General features: G+C 37.1%; 1 long non-coding RNA gene across 7 annotated transcripts; it reads right to left on the bottom strand.

Moving 5' to 3' along the window:
* Positions 1-6,271: 6,271 nt before the first annotated feature.
* On the bottom strand, positions 6,272-13,349 carry LOC309847986. 7 transcript variants are annotated; one of them, XR_014302761.1, is made up of 4 exons: positions 13,236-13,349; positions 11,650-12,123; positions 9,643-9,784; positions 6,272-7,761 (listed from the first exon to the last, which is right to left on the bottom strand). It is a non-coding gene; the product is annotated as an uncharacterized lncRNA (long non-coding RNA). The 7 variants fall into 7 exon arrangements; XR_014302762.1 differs by having other exon boundaries at positions 9,631-9,784; positions 11,797-12,123; XR_014302763.1 differs by having other exon boundaries at positions 11,797-12,123.
* Positions 13,350-13,790: the final 441 nt, after the last annotated feature.

The following is a 13,790-nucleotide window of genomic DNA, read 5'->3' as shown; positions in this document are numbered from 1 at the left end:
ATTATCTCCTGCACACTATCTTTCTGCCTAAAAGCTGGTCTCCACAATGTCTGAGTGAGAGCAAACATTCTGAAGACAGTTTATTGTTCTCTCCCAGTTTGTCTATTTACCCACTTTATGATCTTGAGCAAATTATTTAGCCTCTCTTGAGCTCCAGGTTTCCCCATACATAAACGAGCAGTTTCTTCTTTAATGTTAGTGTGTGGAAATAATACCCCCCTCCAAAAATTCTTTACACACTGCCTGGCACATAAAAATTTAGTTCTAAACGAGAGTGAGCTGTTATGATTAAAGTGTCCAAGTCATACACAGACCATGGCTACAGCTCCTTCAATGATCTACCCTGGTGGATCCTTTAAAAGGAAATGTGAACCTTTTGCTTCCTTTCTTGAAATACACCAATGGTTTGCAATCTCCCCTGGCATAAAAGCGTAGTCCAGAAGGCAGCCAGCACCTGGGCCTCTGCAGAATCTGTCCGGAGCATCTCTCACCACCCTCGCTGTCCTCAAGTCACACGCTCTCTCGCGTCCCACCTGCTTCCCGAGCTGCTTCCCATCTCAGACCTGAGACACACGTGATTTTGGTTTGCTGGGAACAACTTCCCCTTGACTTTCAAATGTATATGAGAAACTTCTAGCTGTCTACCCCCCCCCCCGAATGATTTAGGTACCTCCTACGACGAGGTGACATAATGTCTGTAGTTCTTTATTGTTGTCTAGAAGAGTTCATCTGTTTAATTACTAATTTAGTGGTGATCACGCCTTTTGGACTAGGATGTTTGAAGTTAGAGGTCATGCCCAACTTGCACCTTGCTAAGTGCCAGCACCTATTATGAAACATCCTACTGATTAAGTAATTGTACATTTCTTTTAAAGGTACAAACGAATGAATGAAGGAGAGTAAGAATGACTGAATGAAATGACATTTAATGCTAACCTAGTGTCTGCAAAATTGCCAACATTTCCAAACTTTGTAGAATCACATTTACGAAACAGATATTTTTGTTGTCTTCCAAAAAATATCTAAGGAAGGAAAATTTTCTCTCAAATGCCTCTTTTCACAAATACAATACAACTGCAATGAGCCAAAATGATGCTGTGACTAGCTTAGGGTTATAAAATAAGCTCCTTCGCACATGTATGATTAGTATACCGTGCTTCTAATGCAAAGTCTGAAATCCTTATTTTTATGATTTAAAACAGTTACTCAAAATATATTTCATACAAAAACTAGTTAGCAACTATTTTAAGAAAAAATAGGGAGCAGTTGCAGGCTTGCATTTTTTATGTCTACTATTACACATATCATATTCTAATAATTCTGGAAAGCAGTATTTGAATTAGTGCTTTAGTTAGCAGGACTGGAAAAGGAAAAGAAAGACCAGCATAATAGAGGTGAAGGTTACAACATTTGTCATTTATATGGCGTATTTTTTACTTCCTAAGGCAAATGTTAACACTTTCCTTCTGTTACTATTCAAAAAAATCTTTACCTTGAGCATGTATTTTATTCACTTATTTACAGAAAAGATAATCATTGCTTAAAAGGAAGATTATTTGAGAATTCTCTACAATGACACCTTAGATAGTTGCTCTTTGTATATAAAATTTAAGGAGTAGATATAAGCAAGTCCTAAAATCAATCCATGACTACATTTTTTTAGGGAAATTAATTAGAAGTCCAAATGGAGAAAACAATTTTTGTTTCTAGATCACTAGAGCATTAATAATAAATAAAAAATCAACATGTATGACATTTTATGGTAGTAAATTTAGCAACAGATCATTTTAACCTTCTTCATCAATTACTCACACATTACCAAAATTATGTATATTCATGTGTATGTGTATGCATGTAAGTACACACACTCACAATACACACATTAAAATTAATAGGTATTATCTGTATCAATATTGTAACTTCTATTTAAAAGTATCATCAGCTTAAAAATTAAGAAGTAGACTCTGAACCTAAGATTTGCAACACACATAGCAGGTAGAAGATTGTTTTCTAAAATATATAAATAAAACCTACATAATAATAAGATTAACTAAACATCCCATTGTTAAATTGGCAGGAATAGGGGCACATGTCATACACACAAATAAAAAATTAGAATGCAACATAAAATTCATTATTAATTAAAAATACAAATTAAAACAACAAATCAAAACTCGTGACATTGCCAAAAACTAAAGTTTATATCAAGTATTGATGATTGTAGAGAAAAGGAATACTCTCTTACATCTATAACAAGAATTTGATTAGAATCTATTAAAATTTAGAATGTGCATACTGTAATATACAGCATCTCTACTCATTTTGTATCTACATCACAGAAAAAGTATTTAAACAATGAGACATAATGTCAGTAATGCATTATCTATCATCATACAATACTGGAAGGTGCCTGGTAGCTCAGTTGGTTAAGCTATTGACTCTTGCTTTCAGCTCAGGTCGTGATCTCAGGGTCATGACATCGAGCCCCACATTGGGCTCTGTGCTGAGTGCGGAGCCTGCTGGAGAGTCTCTCTCTCCCTCTGTCTCTGTCCCTCCCTCCCTCATGTGCACCCACCCTCTCTCTCTAAAATCAATAAATAAAATAATAATACTAATAATGTTAATAATGATACAATATGGAAGTATTTTAGAAATTCATGAATTAGGGAATAGCCAAATAATTTATAGTATATCCATAATTACGGCATACCATGTGTTAATTAAGAATAATAAGGTACTTCATAGTCTTACATGAAAAAATCTAAAAATATTTAAATCTAAGTAAAATAATGTAATAAAAGACTTTAAAAGAATTTTTAAACTAAACAGTATTATGTGCATATATTACCTATATTAACTAATTTATTTCTCTCCAAAATCAACCATAGAGTTATTATTTTTATCCCATTATGCAAGCAAGGAAATGGAGGTAAAAAAGCCTGTGTAACATGCCTGTTATGTATGTCACAACAAGGTAACATAGCTATTAAGTGATAGAACTGAAATTCAAACCCATGTACATGGGCTGTAGCATCTATACTCTTCAATAAGCTTTAGAATTATAAACATACTAGAGGAATAATGCAAATCACATGCCAACCAATGATGTATATTTCATATATCTATATTCATAAATATATATTTAAGCATAGTTAAAAAATAAGAATATTATATAATTTATTAATAACAATTAAAACCTCTGGGAATGAAACATGTCAGAATTCAGAGTAAATTGTTACCTTTATTATTCATATTTTTATTAAGGACAAGGAGAACATATTCAGATACAGTTCTCTGATTAGAACCTAAAAAATTAAGTGTTAATTGATTTTAAATTGGCTTAGTATGTAAGAATGCAATTCATTTTCTATTTTTGAGAAAAAAATAAGGTATATTATGTATATATAAGAAGAAAGTGGGAAATCATTGAGAATGTGACCTTTTTAACAAGTCTTGAAGAGGAAAGGATTTATTGACTCAAAATTGAGTGTTATTTTAATGGGTATAATACATGATCAAAAATTCAAATCAATGGAATCAATGAAAGGTTTTTCCCCTCCCCTTTATAGTAGTTCAAAAAAATACTATTTCATTTATAGATTTAGGTGTTACTTTTATCCAATGGAAGCTAAAAGAAAGTGACAGTGAGTTCTTAAAACTGCTGATTCTAATGTACAAAAATTTAAGGCATAATGAAATGAATCATTAATTCTTTTTTTTTATAATTAAAAGGAACAAAACTGAAAGGAAGCTTTGGGAGCAGTAAAAATAATTTACTAATAGACTATCAGAAAGTTTTACAAAATCAAATTTAAGAGAAACATTAGTTTTTGGGAATGAACTCACATGATAAAATTATCATGTTTATTCTTAAAGCTCTTTTTTATTAATTCTGTAATTTTTTGTTTCCCTCTTTCTCTGTAGATACCTTCCTAATATTAGATTCACGTACAAGAAAACACAGAGACATATATAGCCACCAGATAGAACCAGGGTTAGGGAGAAATTTTTTTTTCCCCTCATCTTAATCACAGGGTAAAGATGAAGACCAGCCAAGTTTGCAACAGGTCCTCATGTCTCTTCCCATCTGCCTTGGACAGGATGCACTATATATTGTAAAAATGTATGTCAGATTTTATCTCTTGAAACCATAGGGTTTAAGGGCTTGGATATTTTCTAGAAAAAGAAGCACTCAGTAAATATCTCTTGCATTTACATAATTCTTAGTTTTTTTTAAGATTTTGTTTATTTATTTGACAGGGAGATGACGAGCAGATGCAGGAGCAAGGGGAGTGGCCGGCAGAGGGAGAGGGAGAAGCAGGATCCCCGCAGAGAGGCTTCCTGACCGGCTGGATCCCAGGACAGACCCCAACCAACTGAGCCACCCAGGTGCCCTGGAATTCTTAATTTTTTAATTTTATTTTTAAGTAGGCTCCATGCTGGGCATAGAGCCCAACACTGGGCTTGAACTCATGATCCTGAGATCAAAACCTGAGTTAAGATCAATAGTGGGATGCTTAACTGACTGAGCCACCCAGGTGGCCCAAGAATTCTTATTTTTTAAGATGACTTGTTGGTCAGTTTGAAAGGACATTTGAAAGATTCAAAGTACTTCCATACATTATGTCACATTTGGAAATTTAAATTCTATTTTAAAGTATTATTTGTTTTTAAAAAGTAAATGTTTCCAAAAATTACTTTAACAAACATATGACACTTTATATTTTAAATTCAACTTTTTTTTTTTTATTTAAAGAAAGTTTTATAATGGGGAAACATGATAACTTATTAAATAGGAAATGAGAAACAATAAAGGCTTAGGAAGTAATGAAATTGAAACAAAAACAGCTAATGAAATCATTGGCATTAGAGATACCAACTTCCATATCTGAAATTCTGAGGTTGAATTTATTCACAGCAAATGAAAGTGGATTATCCCTTCATCTAATGACTTCCCGAGTAGACTGCTCTCACAGCATGTAGTACATTGGGTTGTGGCAGGAAAATATTAGAACTGATTTTCATACTTACTGCATATCTAACATCAGAAAGAATTTAAGTTTTATTAACATTTAATAAATGATTGACAACTATTCTCTCTTTTCCTGTATGTCAGATAGTTTGTCTTGCAAAGAAATTCCACAAAGAAGGATTGCATGGCTTTATAGGAAACACTACCTCAAAATATGAACAAATTACTTAATGGATTTTTGCAGAACCCCCCCCACTTCTGGCCATGACAAAGTAACTAATCCTGCATGTGCTTCCAAAAACAATCAAAGTGGAAACGACATATATGTTGATTCTTTACAAATGTTGAACCCTACGTGGTTCGGGATTGCGATAATTAAGAGAAGCACATGTGGTGAGTGCACAGTCACCTCAGCTGTTGGCTCATCTCGCTGAGCATTCGACCGAAATCCCAGGACGTCTACACTCCAGAAAGAAGATCGAAAAACAGAGGAAGAGCTATCACATAGGACTACCTTCAAAATGAAAATAGATCTTATAGAACAAGTTTTTTGTTTGTTTGTTTTAGGAAAGGGGGGAAAAGGCATGGTATACCTAAAGTAATTTGATGCCTTCCAAACAAAAAATCGCTGAATTAATATGTATGCTACTATATATTAATAATATAATATATAATTAATATGTTGTATATATATATAGAGAGAGAGAGAGAGAAACAGAGACAGAGAATACCTACACTTACCATAACCAGTGTGCAGAATAATATTAAACAATTACTAGCAATGTGAAAAGACCAGAAAATATGACCCAACACCATGAAGAAGAGCAGCCAGGAGAAACAAAATGACCAGGTATTGGAATTAGCATTTAAGGATTTTAAGGAGGTTATAATAAACATGCCCAGGATTAAAAGAAAATAGGTCATAAAGGGCAAAATGACTGAGAAACTCAGCAAGAAAGGTACATTCTTAAAAAAGGATAATGGATATTTAAGATCTAAAAACTAAAACAAGTGAAATGAAAATTTCATTTATGGGTTTTTGTTTTGTTTTGTTTTGTTTTATTTTTTTAAGATTTTATTTATTTATCAGAGAGAGAGAGGGGGAGAGAGTGAGCACAGGCAGACAGAATGACAGGCAGAGGCAGAGGGAGAAGCAGGCTCCCTGCTGAGCAAGGAGCCCGATGTGGGACTCGATCCCAGGACGCTGGGATCATGACCTGAGCCGAAGGCAGCTGCTTAACCAACTGAGCCACCCAGGTGTCCCCATTTATGGTTTTTTTTTTTAAAGATTTTTTTTTATTTATTTGACAGAGATCACAAGTAGGCAGAGAGGCAGGCAGAGAAAGAGGAGGAAGCAGGCTCCCCACTGAGCAGAGAGCTCGATGCGGGGCTCGATCCCAGGACCCTGAGATCATGACCTGAGCCGAAGGCAGAGGCTTAACCCACTGAGCCACCCAGGCACCCCCATTCTGTCATTTTCTTAAATTGCAAAATAATTACCACCACAGCAGTAGCTAATACTTATATCATGTCACCTAACTACCATTTCTTTTTTGTAATGTATAGCATTGACGATCTACACTCTTAGCAACTTTCCAGTATATTACCTCAGTATTATTAATCAGAATCTCTATGCTGTAGATTAGATGCCCAGAATTTCTTTCAACATATAACTGAAGCTTGTAATCTTTGACCAATATTTCCCCTTTCTCCCAACTTCCCAGCCCCTGCTAACCATCATTCCAATCTTTGCTTTTATGACTTTGTTTTGTTTTGATTTCACATATAAGTAATATGACCCTGTATTTCTTTTCTGGCTGACTTATTTCACTTAGTGTAATGCCCTCAATGGCTTACTTTCATAGAAGAAATAACACCAATCCTTCCAAACTCTTTCATAAGATAGAAAAATTAGGAATATCCCTTAATATATTTTGTGAGGCCCTCATAGGAAATACACCAAAGCCTGACAAAAATATTAAAATAAAGTATAAATCTGTATAAGATATAGTCAAACTGATGATGTTACAAAAACAATAACTATAACATCATTTAGAATATTTCAATACTTTACACAGAGAGGAAGTGGCTGTGAAAGAATTTTATTGATATCCGGAGGTTTATTGATCATCATATGGCAAAGTGTGTCTCTACACACCTGCACATTTTAAAACTATCCACCTTATCTAAACTGCTTGAAAATCTACTAAATGGAAAACTTTGATAGGTTTGAAGCCATTAGTTTAAGGTTTTATACACAGACACACACACACACACACATATATATATAAAATTTCTAATTCACAAAATTTACAAGAACAAGGACATCAGGAAAGAAAGAAGGAATTACACTAATCAAAAAACAGAACAGCTAAGCAATGTAGATATTAAAACTGAATATCGATACTTATCCACCTTTAGATGTTAACTTGTTTAGATCAGATCATTAAGCTTTCTTTTTCAAAATTAATGAAGCATATTTAATCAGACTGCTCTTTTCAGAGAATGTTATTGATATGACTTGAATCTTTAATGTATGAAGTAGAAGTATTTAAATTATTATTTATGAAATTTTATTCTCATTTTCTTAAAAATTCCATGTTTATATATACATTTAATGTGTACAACATATTGGGACAATGTTACATATAGGAAAGGCATTTTATCATTTTCAAGAAATGAAGATAGACACTTGATTATATGATAAAGATGATGATGATGATCATTGAAAAGTCTGGCTTAGCTTTATGACCTTGACATATTTCAGATACCCTCTGTTTCAGCTACACCTAAAAGTAAATAATAAAGGAGTAAATAATAAAGGAGTAAATAATGTAATAAAACACTTAAGAAAACATAGCTACACTTCGAAGAAATTATTAATTTCCTAATTTCATTCAAGTTGGAATTCTATCTATTCAAAGGGGACATAGTAAAGCTCTCATTTGTATCAATAAGTTTATTTCAAGATTCCCACTTTCTCCTCTCTAAACATAGTGGGAACTAATTAGCACCTTTTTAATTTTCTTGATGTGTCTAATTTTTTCACTTATGCCAAATTAATTGGTTTAAAGTGTATTAGGCATTCATAGCATGTTGGGACTTGAATGCCATTGAGATAGTTTAAAATATAAAATATTGTACTATGTTCGTAGGGTTTCTCCCACTATCCAAAAGTATAGTGTTCCTTTGAAATTTTTCCTAAGCCAAATGGTATAGAAGCAAAGAAGCAATTACCATTAATATAAATGGCAAACAAAAATTAACATCCCCACCCAGATCCAAAAAATAACCTGTCTAGGACTTTTCTGATGCCTTAGGGCACATCTTGCTAATGGATACACAAAGTAAATCCAGACAAAGCCCAGGTGCTCATAGTTCTGGTGGCTTGCGGCTGAGATGCTGAGTGTAGTTCATGGGGAAGGAACTTGGGGCCAAGCTCACTGTTCTAGGAGCCTTCTGCCTCTATCTGATGCACAAAGCTCAAAATCTTTTTTTCACCTTTTTTTTTTTTTTTTTTTGTAAAGGTGATAGCCCTTCTTGGGTGTGTTTCTGATACTGAAAACTTATACTAACGTAGGTCTTTCATAAAAGCAAAAGGGCATAGCACAAACTTTTGAAAAGCAGGGGGTACCTATATTTGAAATGAGGAAGTGTGCCATCAAATTAGAAAAAGTTTGGCCAAATAATAAAGTCTTTTTATCATGGGAAGAATTGTTTTATGTTTTCTTTTTCTTTTTAGAAGACAGAGTGATAATGTATAATTTAATGGCTTTTTAAAGATTTTATTTATTTATTGGACAGACAGAGATCACAAGTAGGCAGAGAGGCAGGCGGTGGGGAGGGGGCGGATAGCAGGCTCCCTGCTGCGCAGAGAGCCCGATGTGGGGCTCGATCCCAGGACCCCAAGATCATGACCCAAGCTGAAGGCAGAGGCTTTAACCCACTGAGCCACCCTGGTGACCCTTAAGTCTTTTAAAACACTATTGGATTCTTGACTTAGGGTAAATAATTCTCATTTCTAAAGGTGCTTTTGCTGTTCTCTGCTCTTAGTTATATTTCAAGCTAAAATTAAGCCTCTGAAACTGAGTTGTGCACTAAACCTCATGGAATTAATTTGCCCTTTCTTTGTTCATACATACTCTCTCTGCTCCTTAGACTAGACTCAGTAAAATCTTCCTTGTTCAGCCCCCCTGGGGTGACAGCTGCTGGACCATCTATTTTGTCAGTCTATGGCCAGTCTATGGCTTGACTGGGGGAGGCGACGTTCAAACACTTGAATAAAACAGCAGTGGCTCTCATTATTCTGGTACATTCTTTGGGCTATTTCAGGCTCTGTCTGCAAAGTTCATGCTTGTGAGTTGGTACGAGGGCAGCCCGTCTCCTAAGTGCACATGCGTCTCAGAAAGCCAGCACTAATCCTTCCACTAATCCGTATGCCCATCACCGCCCAGATACGTTTGTCCCCCAGAGAGAAATGAAATTAACTGGGGCCACACGTTCCCTCGGCCTGATGACAGTAAGAATTAAACTCCCTCCCTCCAGAGAGCACCGATTCTATGGGAAAGCTTTCTCGCTCTGTCTATGTGTGCTGTCATTTAATTCAATTAAATCCACAGCTTTTCACCTTTTAGCTTTAATGAAGTGTTATCCTTTACCTCTCTCCATACCATAATAGCTCCGACCCTGGGTAATCCGAGACCTCTTCTCACCAGGGCTTTCCTCCAAGGGCTCCTTCATTCAAGGAAAGGGCTCTGGTCCTTGAGGTATTCACTCTTTCATCTTCCAGCTGGTTTGAGGAACCCTCCAACTCTATTGGAAATGAAGGATAATAAGGAGAAAAATTATATTTCAGGAGAGTTAAAATTAAAATATTGATTGCTGTATAATTTATGTGTGAACACAGAGCTATCTTTCTTATTTCATTACAAGTCCAAAAGATTCAAACCGACTGCACTTTCGCTTACACTTCATGCTGTATTTCTCTTAAATGCAAGAATTAAGTGCTCCATATTCACATCACCATCCTTGAAGGACACTCCTGAGAATAAACACACTGCTGCTCTACTTTGTTTATTAGTTCTCTTCTGCTTAAGGGAACTGAACCACATACTATCTATATTGCATACGTGCTACTTTATTTGCAAACCTTTATGAGATTTTCACTTAATAAACCTTGACACATTTTGCAGTCAGTGAAATTAATAGCCTCCTGAGAGCAACTTTGGGGGGTCCTGTTTGATGGAACAGTGACTCCCACTCCAGGTTTGGTGACACTCCTGAGTGTCCCTAATTATCATGCAGGCTCTTGTGAAATTCTAAAATGACTCTCAGAAGAAAATTAATTTTAATTAGCCTTAATTTTGAAAAATACATCCTGTACAACGCTTTGTATGGCCGAGATATCTGCAATCAAACATGGGATGTCATATTGCTGAAACCATATGTCGGGAGACAATTTGATTCCAATGAACACGGCTTGAGCACCTACTTTTACAAGGTTCTGAATCAGGCCCAGGGAACGTTCAAAGATGCTTTAGACATAGTCACCGCTACTGGGAACTTAAAGCCTTATGGGGGACATACGCATATAAATAACTAAGTAAACCATGAGAAAATTAATTTGCTAAATACAAGTTTTGCCATGGGAGTGCTGGGGAAGGAACAATTAATTCTGATGGAACGTGCCAAACAAGACCTTGAGGAGGAAGTCAAATAGCGTCAAGGCTCTGAAAAGTAAACAGGATGCCAGTGAGTTGATAATGGACGAGAGATGCCGTGAAAAGGCTTCTGTTGTTTCTAAAGGAGCAATTGCAAAGAACCAGAGAATTTGTAATATTATGACGTAGAAACTTACAAGAATATAACGATTTTGAAAAACTCGAAAAATGTTTTTGTCTTTTAAAATTAGCATGAACCATGCATACGTGGGATAATTCACAATCAAATCTATGCCTTCCCTCAACGTATTTAACCAAGATCCAGGTGGACTGGAGAGGTTCTGCAACGCGGGCAGGAGTTCTGGTGACCTGGGTCAGTAAGTGGAGGTGTCAGCATATATTAACGCTATTAAATATATCATTATTAATTAGCTAATTAATTAATCATCAATGTGTGTCCTGAGCCCCTGCCATATATATGGCACTATCTAGGAGCTATTTAGTTTAGATAAAGGAATAACCACATGACGTCCTCTGACTTCTCCTCTCAACCCAGACTGCTCCTCCTGCCATACATTATGCTTGTCTAGGTATTTCTTTGTTCTGACAAAATGCCATATTTGAGCAGGAGACCAAGTTACATTGCAAAGGAAAGGACATTAGTTATTTATTTAAAGAATTGATTAATATGTATGGTTGCATATTAATTATTATGAACAAAAGAGAGATTCCTAGTAGAGGTCCACAGGAATTTATTGTGGGGCTGTGTATGTGTGTGCCTGTGTGTGTGTGTGTGTGCGCGCGCACGCGTATATTGTAGGCATCCTGAAAATCTCCCTTCCATTCTATTCATCCCAAAAGAAGGGAGGGAGAACTAGTCTGCTGAAGGAGAGAAACCCAGGGAAAACATGAATGACAATGTCCTTCAGACATTTGAAAGACTATTAATGTGGAATAGGTTGATTAGGTAACAGTCACAGGGAAACAAATTCTGGCTCAATAGAGAAAGTCAATTACCAATAGTTGGAGCTATGAATCAGCGGTAAGTGGAAACTCGTAAAATAATGTGTGCCATTGGGAATCCGCAGCGCAGAAGCAGTTACCAGCAGAGGTGTTGGAGCAGGTGTTCCCCCAGCTTCCCATTGGGGAATTGGCCTTAAGTACCTGAGTAGGAAATTCAGCTATAACATCTCATCATTTAATGCTGTGTACATGGCACATCTCCCATTTTTTCCCCATTATTTGCCCGTATCATTGGAACGACCATGCCTTGTAGCTAGTTTATACATATGCAGAGATACGTCTTCTTCGTGTCACTAGCCAACAGCCCAGCTTCTAAGTTGATGCCCACGTGGGCTCTGTCCCTGAAGCTTCCACCCACGTTGACTTTCATGCAGTGCCAGCCTTGGTCACATCAAAACGCAAGCCTGTCTTCAGACTCTAAACCACGGTTGGTATGCTCTGTCCTGAGGATCAGATCCAGCCTGCTGCCTGTTTATATAAATAATGTTTTAATGGAACACAGCCATTTCCATTCATTCATGTGCTATCTGTGGCAGAGTCGACCAGCTACAAGAGAAAGGGCACGCCCCACAATGTGAAACATTCTCTCTGGCGACTGACAAAACATGTTTGCTGACCTCTGCTGTAAACCACATCTCAATGCTTTCTCAGAAATGATCTTCTAATTCTCACTCTGGAATGTCACCCGTTGTTAACACTCCCAAACCCCCAGGAGGATTCTGCTGATGTTGTTAAATATGAAATTAGATCAATGTGACTCTTCTCCTCACTCCGTCATTTTATTCCCTCCCCTTCCATTCCAGTCCGTGTCCTAGAATAAGCAATAACAGCTACACAGCAAACAAACATGAATGCACCTGGGATCTGATCCTGAAACTCATTTCTGGGGAGATGTCATGCATGGAGAAGGGTTTCAGTCACTCCAAGTGACTCCAAGTAGTAGAGCCCAATGCTTTGTCCGATATTATCATAATTACAAGAGTCAGTTCAGTTCTATAGTTTTATTTGCTGAATGTGATAACAGAGGCAGAACGTCCACATTATACTCTGTCTTTCAGGATCCTAAAGAAATTAAAAGGTCATACTTAATCAGACAAAATATAAAAAATATAATTTATAAAATATGATAAAATATAGCTGTCTGCCATTGTTCTAGCAGTTGACGTATTTTGCCTGTGAGCTATTGTGTCTCTGTTGCCAGGAGAGCAGTAATTCCCTGCCCTGGGTAGGAAGACGGACTCGCAAGCTCCCCTCCTTCGCAGCGCTGAACTGTGCTTGAAAAGATCGCCGGCAGTGTCCCGTCAAACTCGTGCAACTTGTTCTCCATCCCCAAATCCCAGTACAATAGGATATAGTAATTTATGACATGACCTTACTGACATAATCCAAATTACACGTTATTATCACATTTTAACACTCTAGAAAGAATACAGAGCACCACATGGAGATTTCTGCAGGGGCTCTTGTGCAACGAATGCTGACTCTAAGTGCCCACGTCCTTCCGAAAAAAGTGCTGTATTTGTAGAGCAACCCAGTCCCTTTCTTCTGCCTTCCTCACCCTAACCCCCCTCGCCCCTTACCACACAGACCGTCAGTCTACTCTGATAGCAGGTGATGGCTCTGAGCGAGCGATTAAACCTCAAACCAAGAAAGGCTGTTGAAGAAGATTCTGTTCTCGCTGCATCCGACCTCAACTTCGCAGATACTTGGGCTCTCTCCGGAGTTTTATGCTGACCTTGGAGCACTACAAGCAATTAGGTCAGTGTATTAAAAATAACCATCTGCCTTTTGGGATTTAAAAACAGGCCAGCACTTTGGTGCCAGTGCTTCTATTTTTTGTTGCAGCGCGAGGAGGAAGGATAATGATGTTGGAGAATCCAATACCCTTCCCAGTGAGATGCCTCTCTCCTCCCTGCACTGTCGCTCTTCTGCAAAAGGAGAGGGCTCTTCTCCGTGAGTGAAGGGTGGGAGCACTCACTCACAGGCTTTAGAGACACACTGCCTGGGCTCCCAGGAGGCTTGACTCTGGGCAAGGGTCTTCAGCCGGCTGCACCTCAGTTTCCGGTCTCTAAATGGGACTAGTATATACTTCATAGGGTTGTTGGTATAAAGATGAAACGAGCTAACCCACGTGA

The sequence above is a fragment of the Mustela nivalis genome, assembly GCF_964662115.1.
Source record: "Mustela nivalis genome assembly, chromosome: 14".
NCBI lineage: Eukaryota > Metazoa > Chordata > Mammalia > Carnivora > Mustelidae > Mustela > Mustela nivalis.
Note: the sequence above shows the minus strand (reverse complement) of the source record. Positions and strands in the feature narration are given on the sequence as shown.